Here is a 22,378-nt window from a genome sequence, read left to right as displayed (position 1 = left end):
AAACTCTGATGTGAATTTAAAAGCATTGATCTTTATTTTATCATGGTGTCAAGTATGATATCTTATTCATCACCCTATGAATAACATTTTTTCTCATCTGGCATATTATATCAATTTGAATATTTTCTTTATATTCAAATTTTTCTGAAATTATCATAAAATGTTCATAATTTGTTACCACCATAGTAGTTTTATCTTTTCTTATATACTCAAATGGTGATTTTATTTAAACATAATGAAGGACTAAGACATACTTTATTTGGCATTTTTTAATACTCCTTACACCATCCCTAACTCTTAAGGAGTTGATGAGCCACCCTTAATAATAAAAAGAACAATTCTAAAAAAAAATACTACTTAAAGCTAGATTTTCTCATAAGGATGGGGGGTCTCATCATGAGCCAACCCACCACGATCATAAGACATTAACACAAGTGACATTCCAATTATGGCCACCAAACCAAGGTAATGACCTTTCACACCATTTTCAAAAGGGCAAGAGGTCTCATCACGAGCCGACTTGTTCACTTTGTTATGATCTAGTGAGTGGCATTGTTGTTACCTAGTCACCATGCCAGAACAATGGCCTTTTTGAGAAAATCATTTAAATAATAACATGTTACATTTTTCATAAGGACACTGGCTCATCAAGGGGTTAAAAGGAAACCCTGTCGAGGCTATGGACGCCTACTGGCAGCAGTGGCTTTGCCTGTGGTATTGAAGTATAACTTGAATTGCCATATCATTACTATGTCATTAGATTCCTTTTTCTCTGAAAAGACATCACCACTACTAGTATGTATATTTTCTTCCTAAAATGACTAAAGGTGGTACATCTACTATTACATGAACAAATCATAAGTCTTTCGAACCTCCATGATAAGCATTATTAGTTATAAAGGTATTTTTCCATATTTATTTATTTTATTCCCAAGGGTAATCTTTTTACAAAAAATCTTTTTACCCATGATAAAGATATCTTTCATTACTATGCTTTTAATTTCACGACAATTTTTGCATAACAACAATCTATGCATTTACTGCACTTTATCATCTTCCCATTTGGCTGCGTATGATTTGACTGTTTCCCTTCACGCTAATTAATGCCTCCATATGAGTTTAAATTCCTATAATTTTAAAGTTCGTGGTCGACCTTTCTCCTATTAGAGGAGGTAGGAAATATCGCATGTGTGATATGAATGGGCACAAGCGTGATATGACTGGGCACAAGCATGATATGACTGAGCACGATCAACAAAAACTTGCAATTATTATGATAATCCCTTGAACATAAGTATACTGAATGATACTATTTTGACATGCTGCGATTTCTACTAAGGGATTTTTGGTTTGAACAACTTTATATACAGTCTGTTAGCGTTTGAAATCTCACCTCAGGCTGAGAAGGCAAATCTCAAAGCTACATCAAACCATTTCACCTCGTAGCTAGCCCTACGGGGTATGAGAAGGCTCTCTCCGGTCTATCTCAGTAAATTTTCAATAGGAAGAGATGACCAATCAAGGTAACACAGATATTAGGCTAGTAAACTGATTTGAAGGTTGATTTGGGGGTTTTTTGGGGTTTTTGGTGGCAAATTGAGGAACTGCAATTTAGGGTGCGGGGATTGGACACAGTTTCTGCAGGGGGGTCTTTGGGGCAAGGTAGGAACCTATATTGATGTCTTTAGCTGAAAGGGATGATTAAGAAGAAAGATGAGAGGGCTAAAGAGAGCAAACAATGGATTTGAATTCTCTTTAGACAGTAGAAAACATAGAAATTAAACAAATTTGAAAGCAGAGCATGCAAGCATGAATTCTAACTTTATCACTTCATTTGTTTAATATGCAGCAGTATAGAAAGGAAATGAATCACATAACAAAGCTTACAATAACATGAAGAGACACACCATCAACACAATGAGTCCACAAGAATCCCAATGATGACTGCAAAACCCTGGTCTTCCTTAGCCAAAAATTGCAGAGATACAAGCAAAATATACAATGATAGTTCCTCCCTCAAGAGTCCAACCTTCCAACCTCTGAAAATGATTAAGAAAATACATAATATAGGCAAGCCAACCTCTTCCCTTGCCTCTAGGGGTCGAGCTCATCCTTCTAGGAGCTGTTTGAACCACTTCTAAACTAAGCACTACAAAATAGGCAGTCAAAACAACTTGCCTCTATAAACTTGGAAACCAGTTCATACATTCAATTTTTACCCTTTACATGAAAGAAACTTCTAAAAGAGTAAAACAAGAGTAAAAGTATCCAAAAAGTGTCACAAGTACAGTCAAGAGGACCACCATCGACCTCAGAAAGTCAAACTGGAGCTAAACTGCAGTTTCTGGGCTGAACTGGTCAAATCTGGCAAAGTTCCCTCAACGGGTCGCGCACATCCAGCTCAACGGGTCGCGCACTTTGGAGCCCTGTTTGGAGGCCTTCCCGGTGTCAGAATCAGGTGCAGAATAGCTCGTTGGAAAGGTCTCTGAGTCTACTTTCCAACACAACCGTAATTTTTGGATTTGGAGGTCATTTGCCTAGTCAAAAGTCAATTCTCCCAAGACTACTTCTGCAGCTCAAAAAAGGGGCAGAAAGTCAAAATTTGACTGTATTTTGACCTTTTGGAGGCCCAAAACTCCATGAAAACTCAAGGTAATGGATGGGCATATGTAACTTTTCATGAAAAATTCATCAATGCTGAGTTTTTGCAAAACGGAGCTACGATGACAAAGGGTCTCACCGGGGGTGAGACCCGTTGAGAAGCCAAAACCTGTAAATTGCCCAAAAATGCCAAAAATGAGCCAAAACTTCCAAAATTTTTTGTGCTTGGTGCTGTGAAGAGGCTAGTGGGTGTCATGATCCTTGAGGGATGCCTCAGCCAAGATACGGAGTGGATTTGGCCTCCTTCTCCGTTTTAGTGCCTTCGGTCAACCTCCTTTGAAAAACTTTCATTTTAGCCTTGCAGACATGCATCCTTGCCCAATAATGGTTTTTCATGTTCCTTAGCAGCCTTTTGTCTTGGTTGGCGTTGGCCAACAGTCTCTCCAAGTGGGCATTTTCCTGAATAAGCAATGACTCCCGGTCAACAGGCAATGGGTCACCGGGCCTCCTACGGTTTAGGACTCGGTCACTACGAATCCTCCAAATCTCATCAAGTGCCTTCTCCTCCTCCAGCTGTGTGTTCCGCTGCTCTAGATATGTGATGGTCCATTGGGCACCCTCAAGTCTCCGCTGCAAAATATCATTCTCGGCCCTGAGCTGCTGAATGATCTCCTTTGCCTCTTGGCTAGGAGAACTGACCTCAAGATCGATCACTGGATCCTCATGAACCATGGGCTCTTTGCCCCTCTGCAATACCTGTGCTGGCGAAGAAAGCGAGGCCCCTTCCACCTGCTGTGGAGATAACACCCGCTGCTCTGAAGATGAAGGCGAGACCCCTTCCACCTGCTGTGGAGATAGTACTCGCCTAGCTACTGCAAATAAGGCCCTTGGGCCTTTCTGATAGGTGACCATAGGAGTGGAGCTGACATGTCGGGTGATGGGAGCATCAGGCTGCTGAGATGGTCCTCCCTCCTCATGAATAGCCTCCTGATGTGGCTGAGGTGGCACTGTGAAAAACTCACGGGAGATGAACTCCTCCCATGAGATACCCTGCTGAGTCAACTGATATGAGACTATAAGCTGGATCAAACCATAGTGACAAAGGCTCCTATACTGCTGGGCCGGGGTCTTCCTCTGCAACATAGGTACCATCCTCTGAATGTTCTGAAACAGGAAGATCGGGAGGTTCATCATCCTCACCCGGGTGAAATGCATCAACAGGCGAATGTGATATGAATACACCTGTGAAAATCTGCCCTCGCATGTAAAATAATGCATGATAAGTCTCATGAGGGGAGCGTACTCACTCCGAAGAAATCTGAATGGGAAAACACCTGCCAACAGTTTCACAAATGATGGCCGGACATAAGGCTCAAAGTGAACAAAATCAAGTAATCTGCGCTTAGGCCACACCTCACCCACATTTGGTATCCCTGTAGCCTCTGAGCTCACCTCGGGTGTCAATATGAAATTCACCCCTGCAAGAGTGACATGTCCATCATGGAGGTGTAAGACAAACAAGCGGGCCAGCTCTCTATGACGCTGAATCTGAGTGAGCCTCTCACAAAACTGATAGCATGACATGTACCAGAAACAATTCAGTGCCAAAGGACAAGCCTGTAACTCTGCCAATGAAGTAGGCTCCTCCCTCTTATGGTGACCTCCCTTACCCCCTCTACGAGGCCTCCTCTGTTCCTCAATCTCTGTAGATGATGAATGGTCATCACCTTGCTCATAAGTCTCGGTATCTGACATGGTTTTGGAGCAAGGTGGGCAAACTGAAGGAGTAAATGAACTGCTGCCTCTGCCTGCAAAAGTACTGAACTCTATGCTGTTTCAAGGGGAAAAACATGATGGGAATGTTAGGGGAGGGAATTTCTGAACAAGGAATGGAAATATATGATAATAACAGGGAATTTTCAAGGGAAACTTTACACATTGTCATGCATATAGGAACAATTTTAACATTGGGAAATCATTTGCAAAGAACATGTCATATGGGACAAAACATGTATAATAATGAACATGTAAGGGGGATTACAGATATCAATGGGGGCATAGGGATACCATACACCAAATTCACTTAGGAGTTCATGTGTGTTATAAGGCAGATTCTGCTCTTTTTGTTCTTTAAGGGTTTCATTCACATTAAGGAGTACATACTCATCATTTGCACATAAAGAGAAAGTGTTTCATGCATAAGGAGATGTCAAAGATATATAGGGGTTTGCACATGCTTTTAGATATACAGCATATTAAATTTACATGACTCCCTTCTGTCTTTACAATGTATCTTTTCTTTCTTGTTTTAGTTGCTGCATGTGTATGGTAGAGGGAATTAGGGTTTGAGTGCTTGTGAGAGGGGTAGGGTTTATAACTTAGGGATGGGGGTAGGGAAACATTTTATGTGCAAATGAAATAGGACAGAGATGCAAACATGATTATTAATGAAAGAGGGGAAAAAGGAAGGGATCAATGGGACAATAAACACTTGAAACAGTCATAAAACCCTAGCATTTTACAAACATTATCAACAACCATATTAATCCATTCACTTGCAAATTTAAATGATAAAACCATGACACACATCATTATTTTCACCATCCATATCAACTTTCATGAATTGAGTGCCTACCTCGATCAATTTAGCAAGTTTGAAGAGGAAGGAGGAAATTTATTTGCAGTTTTGGAAGCTGGCAGACGAACGGGTCGCGCACACCCCTGGACGGGTCGCGCACAGCTCGACGGGTCGCGCCCGTTGTGTTTTCGCACTGCCGGAAGCTGCTGGACGGGTCGCGCAGCGCCCAACAGGTCGCGCACGAGCCTGGACGGGTCGCGCACCTGGAAACTGCCCGAAACACTTGTATCTTCGCTTTCTTCGACTTGCACTCTCTCACAATCACTCTTAGAAGCTCGAAATGCACAATGAAAGTTAAAGGAGGGAGAATTACCTTTTATAATCTCACTTTTGAAAAAATTTCATCCAAAACCCACTTTATAAAGTCTATTTTGTGACTTTTTAAAAACACTGATTTTCTTGGTTTCCTTTATCCTGAAGTTGATTTTTTGAGTGCTTTGACCTGATTCTTTTTGCAGGGAGATCATCTGAAGGACTGTGGCAAAGGGACCAGGGTTGTTGCTGCCTTTTTGAAGATTTCTTGGACACTTATTCTTTTTACAAAAATTATCATGACCTTGGCTTTAAAAAACAGGGTTTTTTTAAATCCAAGGTTAAAAATGAGCTATTCATGATGAAAATCTGAAAGGAACATGTTTACCATCTTCCCTTTGGCTTGCTGGTCACTCAAGGACTCTCAGAAACATGACCTTTGCTAACCTTGCTAAGACAACTGACCAAAACCCTAGACCTAAAATTTTGACATTAAGACCAAACAAGAGCATTTTGACAAACTCAATGACCTGATATGACCTGATCCAGCTAAGCCAAAAGGGATATGAACAGACCAGCTCCTCCATCAGGGTTATGGCATGCCTAACGGGATGCAAATTTTGACACTGATGAGACACCTACCAATGCAAATGCAAAGAGCTTTGATCACTGATGGAGGGCTTTCAAGACCGACACTAACACAGTCACTGCAGTAGTTCTCTTAATTAGCAATTATGGGTGCCAAGCCTATCTGAACTCTGCTCCAGGTTATTGAGTAAGCCCGAAGGATCCTAGAATGGGTAGGCTGGGCCAAATACTTTACTTGACTGTAGGGATTCGACAATGTTGTTTCTTTGGATTTTTTACAGAATTTGAGCAATGAAGTCACGACGGTCAAAGGTAAGAAAATAACAGTCAATGCGACAATTATGGCGGAGGTCACAGGTCTTCCCATAGAGGGAGAAAAATGGATAGATAAGCACACTGGACTTCAAAGCGCTATGGAAGTATTTATAGACCCTGGTGAAGAATTGGCCCGCAAAGGAAAAGGTTTTCACCCTGCTTCATTCAAAGAAACATGGTGGAAGCTAGCAGAAGTAGTCCAGAGGTATATTACGTGTGATGGCCACCATGACGTGGTAAGACCTCAACACCTCAAATTGCTAGCAACATGAAAACATAAGGTAGTCATAAATCTGCCTTTCTTTTTAAATTTTCTCTTACATGACGTTGCTGGTAGACTTGGTAGAATTAAGGACCCCAATTCTGCAGTTAGTCATCACTGTTTGATTAAATTGGTAGTCATTAGAGAATTGAGACAGTCACAGTTAACCTGGGATAACTTCATGGGACCTAATGAACTACCATCTCTAGAAGAAATGCATGAAGTAGAAAATGCTCAGCCTGAAATAGAAAATTCTCAGCATGGAGTAGAAAACATTCAGCCCTAAACAGAAAATACTTAGACTGAAGTAGAAAGTACTCAGCCAGAGGAAGAAAATGCCAGTCAAGAACAAGATCAGACCCCAACATTACAAAACCTAACTAGAGCCGAGAAGAGATTAGCTTCTGTCTTAGTATCTTTTCCTACTAAGCGAAGAAGGTTTGATAGATTGGCCAGAGAAAGCCAGTCCATAAGTTCTATTGCACATGCATCAAAGAGAGTATTGTCTAAAGAATCCCCTATAGAACAATAGGGTAATTCGCCTCAAATATGTGAAGAAGAGATAGCCCAAGTTTTGGAGAATATGGGGACTCTTTTCACTATTGAAGGAGATGTGGGTTATTTTGAGAACCCACTTGAGCAAACCTCTACTCCTAATTTCTCAACCTCCACTCCCAATTCTAATGATACAGAAATATTACCATCTCTACAAAATCTTGAAAGCATGCATTGCTAGGAACAATCAGAGGAGTCTATTGAAACTGTGAAAGAACCAGGCTCTTCCACAGAAGGGACCATCTTGTCGTCCCCTGAAAATAGGAGTACAAAGATTACTCAATTGCCACAATTTCAGTTGATAAGGATTCTTAAGAATTTGTGACTTTTCCTGTTAATGAAAATTTTGTTGTTGTTCCCTTTTTATGCACTATAAAATCTATTGGAAGAATGGAAAGGAAAAATAATTAGAGAATAAAGCTATTAAAATGAGAAAATAAGAAATTGCAAAAAAGAATAGAACAACTTAGGAAATGGTTGAAAAACTCCAGAAGGTACTATAAAAAGAAAACAGAAACTAAGACAGTTGGAGTTCAAAGTGAAAGTTTTCTTAACTCTACAGAAACCCAAATTGAAGAAATCTTCACTAATTCTGTAGCAACACAAACAAATCTTAATTTTGTTGTGGCCACAACTGAAGTAGCTAGTCAAACAGAATTACTAAGGACCATCAATATAGATACACAAACTGAATCTGCACCCCCTTACTCTCATTTGATTAAGGATGAAACTATTCAAATGCTAAATAAAGAATTGGAAAATCATCAGCAAATCCTGAAATGATATCAAGGCGAAGCAATGCCCTGGGCAGGGAACCAGGAGTTACTACAGAAATTCAAGGCATTGTCTGCCACAAAAGATTAAACCTATGTTGATTTCAAAGAGGAAAAGAGGAAAAAACAGGAAACACGAGGACAACTCCAAAAATATTTGGATCAAATAAAAAATATATGCTCTATCCATTTTGACGCCTTACCTTGTAGATCCCCAGCTAAGAATTATGCCCTGTTTTTACTTGAGTGATATTTGCTGTTGAAAGTCAAAGCTGTACGATTTGGGCAACCTTTTGAGTTTGGTATTGTTTCTGATTTTATCAAATTCTTTCGAGAGCAGGATGATGATGTAAAGTACTTTTTATGTGAATTGTATATGCATAACTTCTTTTTGGAAGAACAAAGGGATGAAAATCCTAGTCCTTTTATTGGAGATGTTCAATTCCAAGCCTTCATATCTTTTGCTAGAAATATGTCTAGCCTAGATCTCTAGGTTAGGGATGAACCCACGAGTCCCCTGCCAACTCTTGTGAAACATAAACAATTCATGGAACGAGATGGAGTCGTCTATGCTTTGGCCCCTATTCATAATAATACCCTCCGAACAGGTCTTGAATATTTTGAGGACATTAAAGAAGAAGCTCTCCAAGCAGCAAAGCTAAGATGGAAAGTATCCCATAATGAGGTTAAGAACAAAGAACCCTTTAATTACAAAAATTTTCAAGCAACAGCTGATCGAATGAAACGTTATGGTAACTTGGTTTTGTCTGAAGGTCCTACATGGATTGGATGTAGATATAGGTGCCCCATCATCTGGTATCCTCCAGAGGATTATCATGTTGAATATGATATTTCTGAAAGAGAAGAAACTGAGGCCTTCAAAGTAATCCAAAACAAAAACAAATTTCGGTGTTATGGTGAATCCCCCTATCCACCTTATTCCTTAACTATGTTACATGTCAATCATCTCTTTGCATGAGGACATGCAAGAAGGTAAGCTGGGGGGTGATGTTGGGCCATGGAAATGGTATGATTCTTCTCTTTATTTTCTTAGTTAATATTATGTTTTTCAAGAATTTTATCTTTAGTTTGCAATAATTCGGGAAGAAAAGGGTAATGAAAATCAGTTAATGGTATTGTCATTAATTTAAGTATTTTAGATGCTTTAATTTAAGTAAATTGGTGTGCGGAATGATCTGATTAACAATTGATGTTCCCTCGAACGAATGCAAAGCATTTAAGCATGAACAGGCCATTATCTTATTTACGGTAAAGTCAAGTCAAGGCATGCACATGATCGTGAAGGATAAATGAAGAATATGTTAATTACTATTCGAGGATCTTATAGTTAGGATGAGAAATCCTGAGAATCTTTCGATTCTCAGGATAGCTCCATTATTAGTATTTTGATGTAATATATATGACTGAAGTAAGAAGGAAACAAGGACGAAACTTTACTTCTTCTACTTTACTGTGAAACTGTGAACAACAAATCAATCTTGAAGTTCTACAGATTATTCTATAAATCATTTTGATATTAATGAAATCACTGAAGACTTTGTTTTAGTTTTCTTGCATTGAATTTCCTCAAGGCAGTGCTTCCGGAGACCTTGGGCCTAGTCCCTAGAGGATCTGTTGTCTGTTTTGTATCATTACCATCTAGTTATTCGCTATACAGATATTGGTTGTGTTATTAGTTGTTCCCTTTTCATAGCAGATGATTGATTGAACTTTATGCTTTATAATTTTGTTGTATATTTCTTGAAATTGCTGATTGAATCGCGTGAATTAGTTACATAAGCTTAAAGGTTTGATTATGTGAATTTCGTGAATTACTTCGGAAAAGCGAGATTTCAGAGTAGTAGTATGAATTAAGTAATTTTCCTTATGCATGTAATTTGTTGAGAGAATTCTGAAATAGATAAAGTGATTGGTGAGCTAGGATAGATCTCTTTTATGAATCTTGAAACTCTAGCAGTAGAAAGTAAGACATTTGTTGTTATGAACAATTTACTTCTATAATGATTGGATAAGATTTAGTATTTCCTATGATTCTTTCGTAGCAATAGCCTCACACACCTTTATAATCTAGAATTCTATCCTTGCACAGACTATGCCGACAACCTTGAAATAAAAGATGAATCCCAGGTTGACAGAATTAATGAAGGTAGGATTAAGTTGATTTATAGGAGTCATCTTAGTGCCCAACACATGGAGCTTTTGTATGAAATCTTTTGTATGGTATTCACCTAATGTTTTACACTAACAAAATAATTTGTCTCTTCAAAGGTAAGTTGAACATATTTCCACTCATAAGAAAAGACACCCTTATTCTTTACAATTATGGATAGGCAACACCGATGGGAATCATTTCGAAATCATTTATCTAGGTTTTATATTTTTATCATTATTTAATAGTAAACCAAAAACATAGACCATGACCCAAAAAAGCAAATTAAATATTTTTATTATTCAACCAAAAAAACCCACAACCCATTTTTTTAATCCAAATTAAATACTTTTGAAAAATACTTACCACAAATCAAAGAGTGTTTTTTTTTTGGAGTTGGGATTTAGAAAACATTTAGCAATGCATGGAGCTTTTGTAAAAACTCTCTAGTATGTTATTCACCTAATTTTTTACATTACCAACAAAATAATTTGCCACTTCAAAGGTAAGTGGAACATATTTCCACTCATAAGCAAAGACACTCTTATTGTTTACAATTATGGATAGGCAACACTGATGGGAACCATTTGGAAATAATTTGCCTTGGCTTTATATTTTCATAACGATTTAATAGTCAACCTAAAACCGTAACCCATGACCCAAAAACAAAAAAACAAAAAAACAAAAAAACAAAATAAATATTTTTAGTATTCAACAAAAAAAAATAACAAATTAAATATGTTGGCCAAATTTGGATTCATTCTTATGTAAGATCCTCGGATCTAGGATCCATTTCACTCTCGAATCTCATGAGGGAGACGGATAAGACACGAGTATCTCTAACAAATATTGTCTCTACCTTGTGGCCTACAAGTAATGCCATTAAAAACTTGGGAGAAAACTGTGTTGTGATTGGGAGGAATTTCCTATGAAAAATTGGAAGAAAGAAGCAAAAGAATGATCATTAAAAGGAAAAGTTGCTAGAGATATGGAGGAGAGGGTATTTAAAATTATATTGTGTTTAGTGTATTGTCTAATGCTTGGAATATTTCATTTGAATTCTTGTATTTTTTTTCCTCTTATTTTTTCAAAAGCTCAAATCTCGACAAATCCCTAAATAGTAAAATTTTACAAATTTACTACTTCAACACCATCTTTATTCCCATATCAATGCTCTTGTTAGCTATTCTTGAAGCAGACCTCCAAGTTCACCCAAAATCCCATGAAGAATAGCTTGGATTTTGTTCTGGTGTGGTACTTATGCTGAAGGCTTGCTTGGGTTTTGTTCTAATGTGGTATTGATGTAAAATATTTGTCGAATATGTATTAAGTGAAGAGGTGCTTTTCATAGGATAATATTCAAAATTAAATATCTTAAAATAATAATTCAAGATACAAACCATGAAATTTCTTAGATTACTTGTTGACTTACGTGGGAAACACTGAAAAAGAATTACCACTAATTGGTTCTAGTTACAATTAATTTTAAGAAAATCTTCAACAGGTTTCCCTCTCAAACAAAAAATAATATCAATCAATTGTCTCGACTTTACCAGCCATTGGAGTTGCCCAAATTCCTATGCATTGTAACTGTTGCAGTAACTCTTGGGATACTTTTGTTTATAGCCCACCCTTTAGTATGACATGTTCATGTTTAGTGTTTCTTAGATTACTTGTCGACTTACTTGGGAAACACTGAAAAAGAACTACCACTAATTGGTTTTAGTTACAATTAATCTTAAGAAAATCTTCAACATGTTTCCCTCTGAAATAAAAAATAATATCAATCAACTGTCTTGACTTTACCAGCCATTTGAGTTGCCCAAATTCCTATGCATTGTAACTATTGTAGTAACTCTTGGGATAATTTTTCTATGTTCATGTTTCATGTTTAATTTGCTATGTAGCGATGTAGACAAATTATGCTTTGCATTTAAGCCTAAGAAGTTCCAACTCCTAAAGGCTTCAAACAAAACGAAGATTCTTTTGGTGAAAGGAGAGCCGTGGAGAGAAAATATCTTGGAGTGAAACCATGTTTTATTTTTTCTCTACTATTTGTATCAACACTCAGGAAGGTTCTAATATCAATATCACAGGAGACCTTTCAACTTCGTGACTATAAAATCTTAAGATTCAGTAGTCAATGGAAACTTCAGCCATGTTGAGAACTTAAATGCCTAACAGACACAAACTTTTGAATTTGCACCCCACTAATGAGAACCTAAGGCCATGACTCTCCTCAATTCCCATTTCTTGTTCAGTTGATTCAGAATTCTTGCAGGCTTTGTAGAGGTGCTTCGCCTATTCAGACTAATGCACAACATTCAATTTTTCTCTGTCTCTGGTCGATGAATCTTCAAAAAGGCAGCAAAAGAATGTAGAATAGTGGGATCCGATGGTCCCACTCTGTACATCGAGGCCCCATTTATGCATAAAAATTCCCCCCACTTACAAATTCCCCACAAGAAATTTGCAGCAGAGTGTGCAAAGAAAGTGGTTGAGTGAGAACATGGGTATGGTAGCTAATATGCACAAGAACCATTAAGAGTTTTTATTTCATAATGAAGGGAACCAAATTGAACTCATAGAAAGTTTTGCACTCACCTATAAGGCATCTCTACTATAAGGCATAGGGAACATACCATAAAACTTAGGATATACAACATCGAGTCTTCTTGGCATCCAATATTACTTAAAAAAAAATAGAATCAACGAGACTAAACATCCTTTTTAAGCTTCTCCATGAATAATTATTAACACAACCTTATTAAGGAGATCAGGGAATTTGACCCAAACAAATGCATACAGATTTCATCATCCAACAACTATAAGGGGATATTTGGGAATTTAACCCAAACAGGGGCATAAATAATTAGGTGTTTGGGTGATTGGGCCCATTCTATGGTTCTGTGCCATAAATAAGGATTTCACTCGATCTTGTCTTCGAGAGTTTGTAAAAGACAACAAAAGACTCCTTTGGCACAAAAGCAAACTTGTATCTCCTTTGAATGATCTATTAAACCACAAAAATCCAAGTGTGTATTAATTTATTTTATATATATATTGGTAAATAATATAATACTACAAACAAATAAAAATCCCATTTAATAATGCCGTAAGGCATTCCCCTCTGAAATCAACTCTCCTCTCAAGTTACATGTACATCCGTGGACCCTTGATTTAGGTGTTAGATGATTAAAATAGTTTGAGCCATCCGATTGATTCGACCCGTATTAAGTTAGTTAGAAATTTCGTTACAAATTATACTTGTGATGTAAAGATCAACCTCGCCCTTGGTTGGCACTACCTGGATCATCCTTGCTCGACACTACTTCCTAGTGCTTATTCCTTCACAACCTATTTCCCTCCTTCCCTCCTCTAAGATTTACCACACTTTTCCGGTACGTGAAGAGATTCTGAGGGTTCTACTCAATGCTGATCTAATTGAGTTCCATATGGTGAAAAACTCCCGAACACAACGCTCTCATCTTTCGATAGGGAAGGAAATCTTCAAATGGTTTCCATGTCAGAGCTTACCAAGGGAGCGACTACCGATTTTCCGGATTCAGGGAGGTATAGTGGCAGATCCAGTGCCACGGGAACCGAGGTTGACTCGATGGGCAACACTCATGCCCAGAGGAGGAGGGGGCCAACAGATGGCCTGGAGGCCCGAGTTCTTCATATGGCTTCGTCACCAGATGATCGTTATAGAGGATTGGCCCTATGCGGGCACCAATTTTACTGGAGACCCAGATCTCCCATTGCATGTGGGAGAAGACTGGGATGAGGAGCTTGGTAAGAACTCTTTGTGTTTTTGATGTTTTTGATGTATTTAATAATTTTTTTGTAATACATGCATGTCTCTGACAACAGCTATATATATGTATGCAGATGTTGGTGCAGAGCGACCAGCTGGTCTGTCTCACATAGCACGGAGGGTACAACCCGCAGCCGACCCTCAGGTAGAGGGTGGTGTGGGTGAAGAGCTAGTACAGAACCTTGAGGGACTCACTCGAGGGATTCTAGACTATGCCAGATTGGCGGATGTTCCCTTCGCGTACCAGCGGCACACAGTGGGAGTACCAACTCGCATCCACCATCTGCTGAGAAGTTTGGTGCGAGCGGTGACATGCTATCATGAGCATCACCGTGATTAGACGCCTAGGTTTCATTTTTGCATATTTTTGAGAGACATGTTGTCTCTGGCCATATGAGATTCAAACATGTATTGTTTTTTTTGGACTATGTAACGTGCACGGCGCAAACATTATGACACACACGTATATATATACATATGCCTATGGTTTATTATTGTGTTTTCATGTGCTTGCTTGTATAACGTTTTGATTACAAATTACTCAAATGTCTATCTAATACATGATTAGCCAATGCATCAGATAATGTGTTTAATTGTCGTGGAATATGCTGATATGTGATAAAATCAAAGTTCCTTTCTAACAATCTCACACGTAAATACAACCTTAGAATGCGATGGTCTCTGATGGAATATTGCCCGTTGAGCTGGTGGACGACAAGTTGAGGGTCCAGGTTCACTACCAATGCACGAATGCCGAGATTAATTGCTTCAGCAAGTAGCTCGATTACAACACAATATTCGGCGACATTGTTAGTGGTACGACCCAAACACACACCTTGAAAATCTATCAGCTCGTCATGAGGATCATAGATCACCCACGCCGCAGAGGACAAGTTGCGAGTGCTGCGGCAGGCACCATCAGCGAAACCAACATAAGGTGCATCAGACATCTGCACAAGAAGCGAAAGACACAATAAGTGGCAGTTACGCCTTTAAAACTGACACACATACACACAACACACTTGCTAGAGTACATGTATGTACAAAATAAAGTGTACAAGCATCATGCATAGTACTTTTTCAAATACAGCCCGTTTCGGGGCTTCCCGAGAGGGTTCCCTTCATAATCAATTAGCTCGTAGGCCCCTTTTTGCAAAAATTTCTTGACAATGTAAGGGCCTAGCCACATAGGCTCGAGCTTTCCTGCTCCTAGCTTATCTTTTGCCTGATCGTATAGCAGGACTAAATCTCCCTCAACAAAAGACCGTGGATGTACAGTCTGATCGAAGTGAGTCTTGACTCGCTTCTTTTGTGTTTCGATGGCCAAAGAGGCTAGGCGACGGGTCTCATCTAACCGTTCCAGGTAAAGAAAGCGTTCTTCTAACGGAGTAGTGTTGGGAAGTAGCTCGACAGCCAATTTTAATGAAGGGATTTCACATTCGATTGGAAGGGTAGCCTCTAGTCCATAAACTAGTTGAAATGGAGTGAAACCAGTGGCATCCTTCACGGAGGTTCGGTAGGCCTACAAGGCAGGGAACAACATCAAATGCCAGTTAGACTTATGCATGCCAATGGTACGCTGAAGCATTGTAACCAAAATCTTATTGATAGCTTCAACTTGGCCATTGGACTGAGGGTAGTATGGAGTCGAACTATCGTGCCGTAAGCCTAGCTGGGTTGTTAGTTCCAACATCATATGATTACGGAAATGCTTCCGTGATCAGTGACGATGGCTTGAGGGACGCCGAATCGCGAGATAACATGGTTGAATAAAAATTGCGCCGCTGTGTGACCATCTTTAGTTAATGTAGGCATCACCTCGGCCCATTTAGTAAAGTAGTCGACGACAACGATAATAAACCCATGCCCCTCGGTCGAGCGAGGGTTACAGGTCATATAATCAATGCCCCATTTTGCAAAAGGGCCGACGGTGACAACAGAGTGCAATGGAGCAGGAGGCGCTTGCATCTTCCGCTGGTATATCTGGCATTCATGACAAGAGCAGACGGCAAGAATGCAATCCTTAAAGATAGAGGGCCAAAAGTAGCCAGCACGGAGGATTTTTTGGGCAGTAGCATATCCGGACATGTGACCACCACAGGCATCAGAGTGGCAGTCATTCAAGACACGCTCAGCTTCCTCGAGAGTTAGACATCGGTGGAGAACCGAGTCAGCGCCGAGGCGATAGAGTGTGTCGCCAATGATATGGTATGGTTGAGACTGATGACGAATCCTTCGCCGAGCGTCTTTGGCCACGCCAGGGCGAAAGGAGGACGTTTGCAGATATATAAAGATATCCTCGTACCAGGGGTCGAGGGTGCTAATGAGAAATAAAGTCTCATCCGGAATTTGATCCTCTACGTGAGAGGTCGGGGAAGAAGATGGCAAAGAGCAAAGTAACTCAGCAAATACAAGGGATTTCTTGGACTTGGCAGTGGTAAATTCCAAGTCGAACTCTTGGAGGATGACAATCCACTTTGAGTACTTGCCCCCCAGCAACTGGCGTGACAAAATATACGTCATGGGGTTGCAATCAGAAATCACGGTGGTAGTGCGCAGCAGAATATAGTGACGGAAGCGTTGGACAGCACAAACGACGGCTAAAGCCAACTTCTCAACGTAAGCATATCGAGTTTCTGTGTCTAAAAGGTTGCGGCTGAGATAATAGATAACATGCTCAGTGTCATCATCGTCAGTTTGAACAAGAACCATGCCGATAGTGGTGTCGGCGGCAGCCAAATACAGAGTGTAGTCACGATAATAGTTCGAAGGACGGAGCAATGGAGCAGAAACAAGGAGACCCTTGAGACGCTCAAAAGATTCCTGAGCAATGGTATCCCAATGAAAAGGGACATCGTGCTTTAGTAATCGTGTGAAACCTTTGGCCACCTCGGCATAGTTTGGAACGAAACGTCGTAGAAAATTTGCTTTACCCTGCAAGCTTTGCAATTGCTGTAAAGAAGTAGGGGGAGGAAGATTCACTATAGCCTCGACCTTAAGGGGATCCAAACGGATGCCCTCTCGAGAGATGACAAACCCGAGAAGTCGGCCGGATTCAACGCAGAAGACACATTTGTGAGGATTGAGTTGGATTCGATAGTATTGACAGCGAAGAAAGATCTCGCGAAGGTGAGTAGGGTGGTCCTGACGTTTGGCTGAATGAGCTGGAAGATCATCTAGGTATGGCTGTACAATGTGTCGAATGTCATGAAACGCATAGGACATTGCACGTTGGAAGGTAGCACCGACATTTTTGAGACCGAAAGGGAGTTTCTTATAGGCAAAAGTGCCCCATGGACAGATAAAGGCGGTCTTGTGTTGATCAGCGGGAGCAATATTGATCTGGTTATATCCAGAAAAACCGTCCATAAAAGAGTACATTTCACTTCCGGCACACTCGTCAATAATTTGATCAATGAATGGTGTGGGAAAATTATCTTTAGGACAGGCCCGATTTATATCACGATAATCGACACAAACACAGATTGTACCCTGTTTTTTATTCACAGGTACGATATTGGAAACCCAATCTGTGAGCGGGATAGGATAAATAAAACCGGCTTTAAGAAGCTTCTCTACTTCGGCCTTAATAGCTGCAGCCTTTCGGGGGTGTACAGGGCGTAAACGTTGACGAACAGGCTTAGCACCTGGGTACGTGATTATCTCATGCACCACTATGCTAGGATCAATGCCGGGCATTTCTTCATAGGACCATGCAAAGACGTCACGAAATTCGCGAAAAAGATTGGAATAAAGTTGAATCTCCTCCGGAGTACAAGTGACTCCAATGTGAAGATGTTCGACAATCCCTGGTTTCACAGAGATGTCGATGGGCTGGGTTTGCGTAATGTTCGCCATATTTCCTTCAGAGGACACTTGATAAACTTGGATAGGTGTTTGAAGGATTTGAAATGGGAGACAAGGAGCAAACCGCTCGAGACAAATAAGCATATCCTGAGGGGCAGGGAGAAAAGAGGAACGATGGTGAGAATCATGCCAAGGAGGTTCCTCGAGAGACATAGTCTCAATAATGGCTTCGTCGGAAGGGAATGTTTCTTTTAAAGGGTCCGAAGAAGTCTCATCTACAAGCCCTGAGGATGGAGCGAACGAGTGGAGAACCTTGCTCGAAGGAGCAAGTTCAGAAGAAGGAGCCGATGCAGCAATGATTTCGACATAGTTGAGTTCGGCAGGACTCAACGGCATCTGGTCGCCCCAAGAATCTACTTGGTCGGTGGAAGGGAGAATCCACGGATCAGAACAAGTAGTAATCATATTAACAGAAGCGACGTTAGGAGGTGGGAGCGGAAAAACACCCATAAGGGCAGGATCTTTGAAAAGTCCGGCTCCCAGACTCTCAGATAATTTCGAGGTATGCTCCACAAAAGGGATGTTGCCTTCAGAAGAGGAAGCGAAGAATGATAGCTGGTCTACGGTAACAATCTTCCCTTGATGAGGGAAACGGATGATACGAAACAAAGATGAAGCTACAACTTTCATCGCGTATATCCAGCTACGTCCGAGAAGGAGGTTGTAGGTAAGAGTAGCATCAACAACTTCAACTTCCATTTCGACCGTCTTCCCTTCCAAAGAGATGGGCAAACGTTGGAGTATACCATAAGGACGGGATGCTCTTCCATCAAAAGCTTCCAAGGTTGTGGGAGACTGGCTCAGTGTCGGAGATCCAATAGCTTTCCAACAGGCAACAGACATGATGCAAGTAGAAGCACCTTCATCAATGACTGTACGATGAATCGTTTTGGAATCAATAATGACCTGTATAAGGAATGCGATTTGGGGAGGCAGTCTCTGCGTATGGCGTTCCAAGTCAAAAGTAATTAAATCCGAGTCGGCCGGGTCTATGCCACCGATAGCGGATAGCAAGGACTTCCTCTGAGAAGGGCAGCTCTGGAGAACTTCTAAAGCGGACATAGCTGATGGAGTCTGAGCTAAGTCCTCAATGATATTGTAGTGTTGTGCAGCACAGGCATTTGGGTTGTAAGAAGATTTCCAGAGTACTCCTTTTGGAGGGGGTCGAAGAGGCGTTTCAGTACTAGGTCTCTCGATGTGGAGCGGACCTGAACTGAACGGAGGAGCACTAGAGGGGATCTCAAGCTCTTTCACGGTAGATGTCGGATAATCTTTTGTTCGAGTACTAATATTGATAGGTATCGTTCCAGCCATAAACACTTGAGAACCGAAGGAAGAGGGAGTTTGAGAGGGGTCAGCCACCATTGAGTTTTTTGAGTTTGTTGTGAGGGAAAGGGTTCTTTGAGCACGGCAGGAGTCCCGGGAGCGCCTTTCAACAAATGACTAACTTCGGACCGCCTAGGGCAGTCTTTGGTATAGTGATCTTCGTCACAGATAAGACAAGGATACTTGGGTTTGCGCTTGGCACCTTCCTCGGGCGGAGGTTTAGGGGAGTCCTGTTTAGGTTGATCTGGCTTATTCTTCGCTTTCCCTTTCTTCTTTGCTTTCGAGGCTTTGTCTGCCATGGTGGACTGGACGACATTGACCTCGGAAGTAATATTCGAAGTGGGTGTTACCTGAGAAGTCTGTTCATTCGAAGCAGTTGATTTTTGCTTCCCAGGGTTCGCGGAATTTTTCTTCGAGGATGAATTAACAGAACCAATAATACCGTCAACAGTTGGTGTTGGCGGGGTTTTGGATGTTCCTGGTCTCGGGGCATCAGGCAGATAATCATACAATGTACCTGACTGAGAATAAACCAAGTCAAGGTATTGAGCATGCGCGATAGCTTGCTCTTCAGTGACACACGCCCCCATGGCAATGTCCCGAGCTATTGGAGGAATGAACGAAGTCGTAAACCAATCGGTAAGAAGTTGGTCGGGAATCCAAAATTTGATCATACGTCTATGCCGTCTCCATTCATGTATATGATCAGAGATGTGCGTAGCCGTTGTCTGTCTTAAGGATGTGAGGAGGTGTGTACCCGTTTCATATCGAATGGGCAACTGAAAATGAGTGAGAAATGCCATAGCCAACGAGTTGAAATCCTGAAAGGATCCGCGATTGAGCTCAATATACCACTTAGCTGCAGAGCCAGTGAGAGTCCTTTGAAAAAGGCGAAGCCGAATTGAATCATCAAGCCATGAATTGGATGAACACCACAAGTGATAAGTCATGACATGGGCTTGTGGATCTTCATTAGCTTTACCATCGAATTTTGGACAGTCACCGGGAATTTTCGTTGGAACCGGAGGCCAATATGGATTATGTAGAATAGGATCATTGGTCAGTTTGGACACATCCGGTAATTCTAAAGTTGCTAAGAAAGGTAATTGAGGATTGAAGGACATCTGGGGCTGCTGGTGGGATGGAACACCAGGGTTCCAACCAACTGGCAGTTGCCCCCAAGGGCTTGGTCCGGACGGATTTGGCCCTATAGGGTTTTGTCCGTAGGGATTTGGGTTCTGCCCCCCAGCGTTCCATGGATTACCAAACGGTCCTGCAGGAGCACCATATGGTTGCGGATAATTCTGATAAGGATTCGCCTGCAGTTGTTGATAATTTTGATATGGGGCAAACAAAGGTTGCCCTTGAGGTTGCTGGTAACCATATGGTGGCTGGACTCCAAACTGAGTTTGAGAAACAGGCTGAGTTTGATAGACTGGTTGGGATTGAACTCCAACTTGCATTTGAAGACCGGCCTGGGGCAAAAAACCGGGTTGAGCAGTGCCAGAAGGATGTCCTGTAGGTTGGGCTATCTGGCTAGAAGGATGACCTTGTTGATATTGAGGTTGGCCTCCCTGCCCAGAAGGTTGTACCTGCTGGGAGTGGAGTTGTTGTTGCACAGCTGAAGGTTGTCCTAACGGACCAGATGGCTGAGTGGGCTGGGCAGTTGGTTGGCCTGATTGGATTTGAGGCTGACCGACTTGCCCAGAAGGTTGACTATACTGGACGATGGGCTGACCATGTGGTTGAGCAGCTTGTCCAGATATTGGACCATACTGGACATTGGATTGGTTTGGGTTAACATATGATTGACCAATTTGTCCAGTAGGATAACCTTGCTGGATACCAGGCTGGGCTTGTTGAACAGAAGATTGACCTGAGTTACCAGAAGGTTGAACATAAGAGGGGAAAAACGGACTACCAGAGGTGAAAGGGTTTCCCTGGAAGGATTGCCCTTGTTGGTCTTGATGAGGTGGTCTTTGGGGTTGCGCAGACGATACTTGGCCACCATGAAAAGAGGTGGAGCCCCAATCAATTGACAACGGAACTGAAATCTCAACAATCGGTTGAGACGGCAAAGGCCTACCAAGATGTGGTAAATACTAATCGTATGGCCCCTCTGCTGGGACGTTTGACATAGGATCAAAGACTCCGAATAAAGAAGCCGAAGGACGACTGAAAATAGGAGTTGAAGAAGCTACACATACCGTTGGAGCGGTTGTGATTGAGGTAACAGCCGTACTGTGACTTTGTGGAGTAAAAGGCTCCGTGGTGGGAAAAGAGAGTTGTGACCAAATAGAACTCGTGAAAGGAGTTCCAGAGGACATAGTATCCTTTAATGCTTTATAGCCTGGAGGTAGTCTGCTAGTAGTAGGAGTGCTACTAACAAGTGTAGGTTCTGTTGCGGTGGGAATTTCACCGCTCGTCGCAACGGATTCTTCAGTCGAAGTAGGGGATACGTCCTCCATGTCGGAGGAAAAAGGTGGGACTGAAACACGAGGAGAAGTGTATTCCCAAAAAGGGATACCGTCCTCAGAAGGTTCCCAAACAGGGTTCCAATGAAACTCGTAAGTCTCGTCGCCTGGAGCACGAGAATTAATCGGTTGTATACTCAGAACAACAGGAAGAATTTCACTCACAACCGGTATCTCGGCAAAGGAAGAAGACGAAATTGGTAATTCCGCCAGGATGAAACTTCACAAAATCCTAGGGAATCTAACGAGACAAAACCCTACTCAAACTAACGCAAACAAAATCTAACCGGGTAAATGTGTATCGTGGCCGAATAAATTTTAAGACAAAGGAACTGAACTTGACCTTTTCATGTTTTAAGAGTCGAGAAAAGGACAAAAAGGTGACTCTAGTCTCCTTCGAATGTTTAATGAGCACGAAGTGACAAGACGCTCACTGGCACCTTTTCTTTTAAGGAGTCTGAAAAGGATCAAAAGTGACTACTCTGGAGACTCTAGGCAAAGGGTTTACCAAACAATCCGTAAAACTGCTTATACACCTTGGCAATCAGATGAAAACCAAGGACTTCCCGTACGGCAGTCAATCTTCCCGAATGCTGTGTTCAGTGCATTACGGCTTGTAAGGCGGCAGACACGGCTTCCTGTGGATAAAGGATGATAACCTAGTGGGGTCTCCCCTATATACGCGACGGTACGTGGGAGCTCAAGTCCGTGCTAGACCACTATCGAGTCACAAGAGGAGG

Source organism: Pinus tabuliformis, chromosome 5_2 (genome assembly GCF_031772625.1).
Source record: "Pinus tabuliformis cultivar Carrire ecotype Pingquan chromosome 5_2, CPIR1, whole genome shotgun sequence".
Taxonomy (NCBI): domain Eukaryota; kingdom Viridiplantae; phylum Streptophyta; class Pinopsida; order Pinales; family Pinaceae; genus Pinus; species Pinus tabuliformis.
This window is presented reverse-complemented; position numbering follows the sequence as displayed.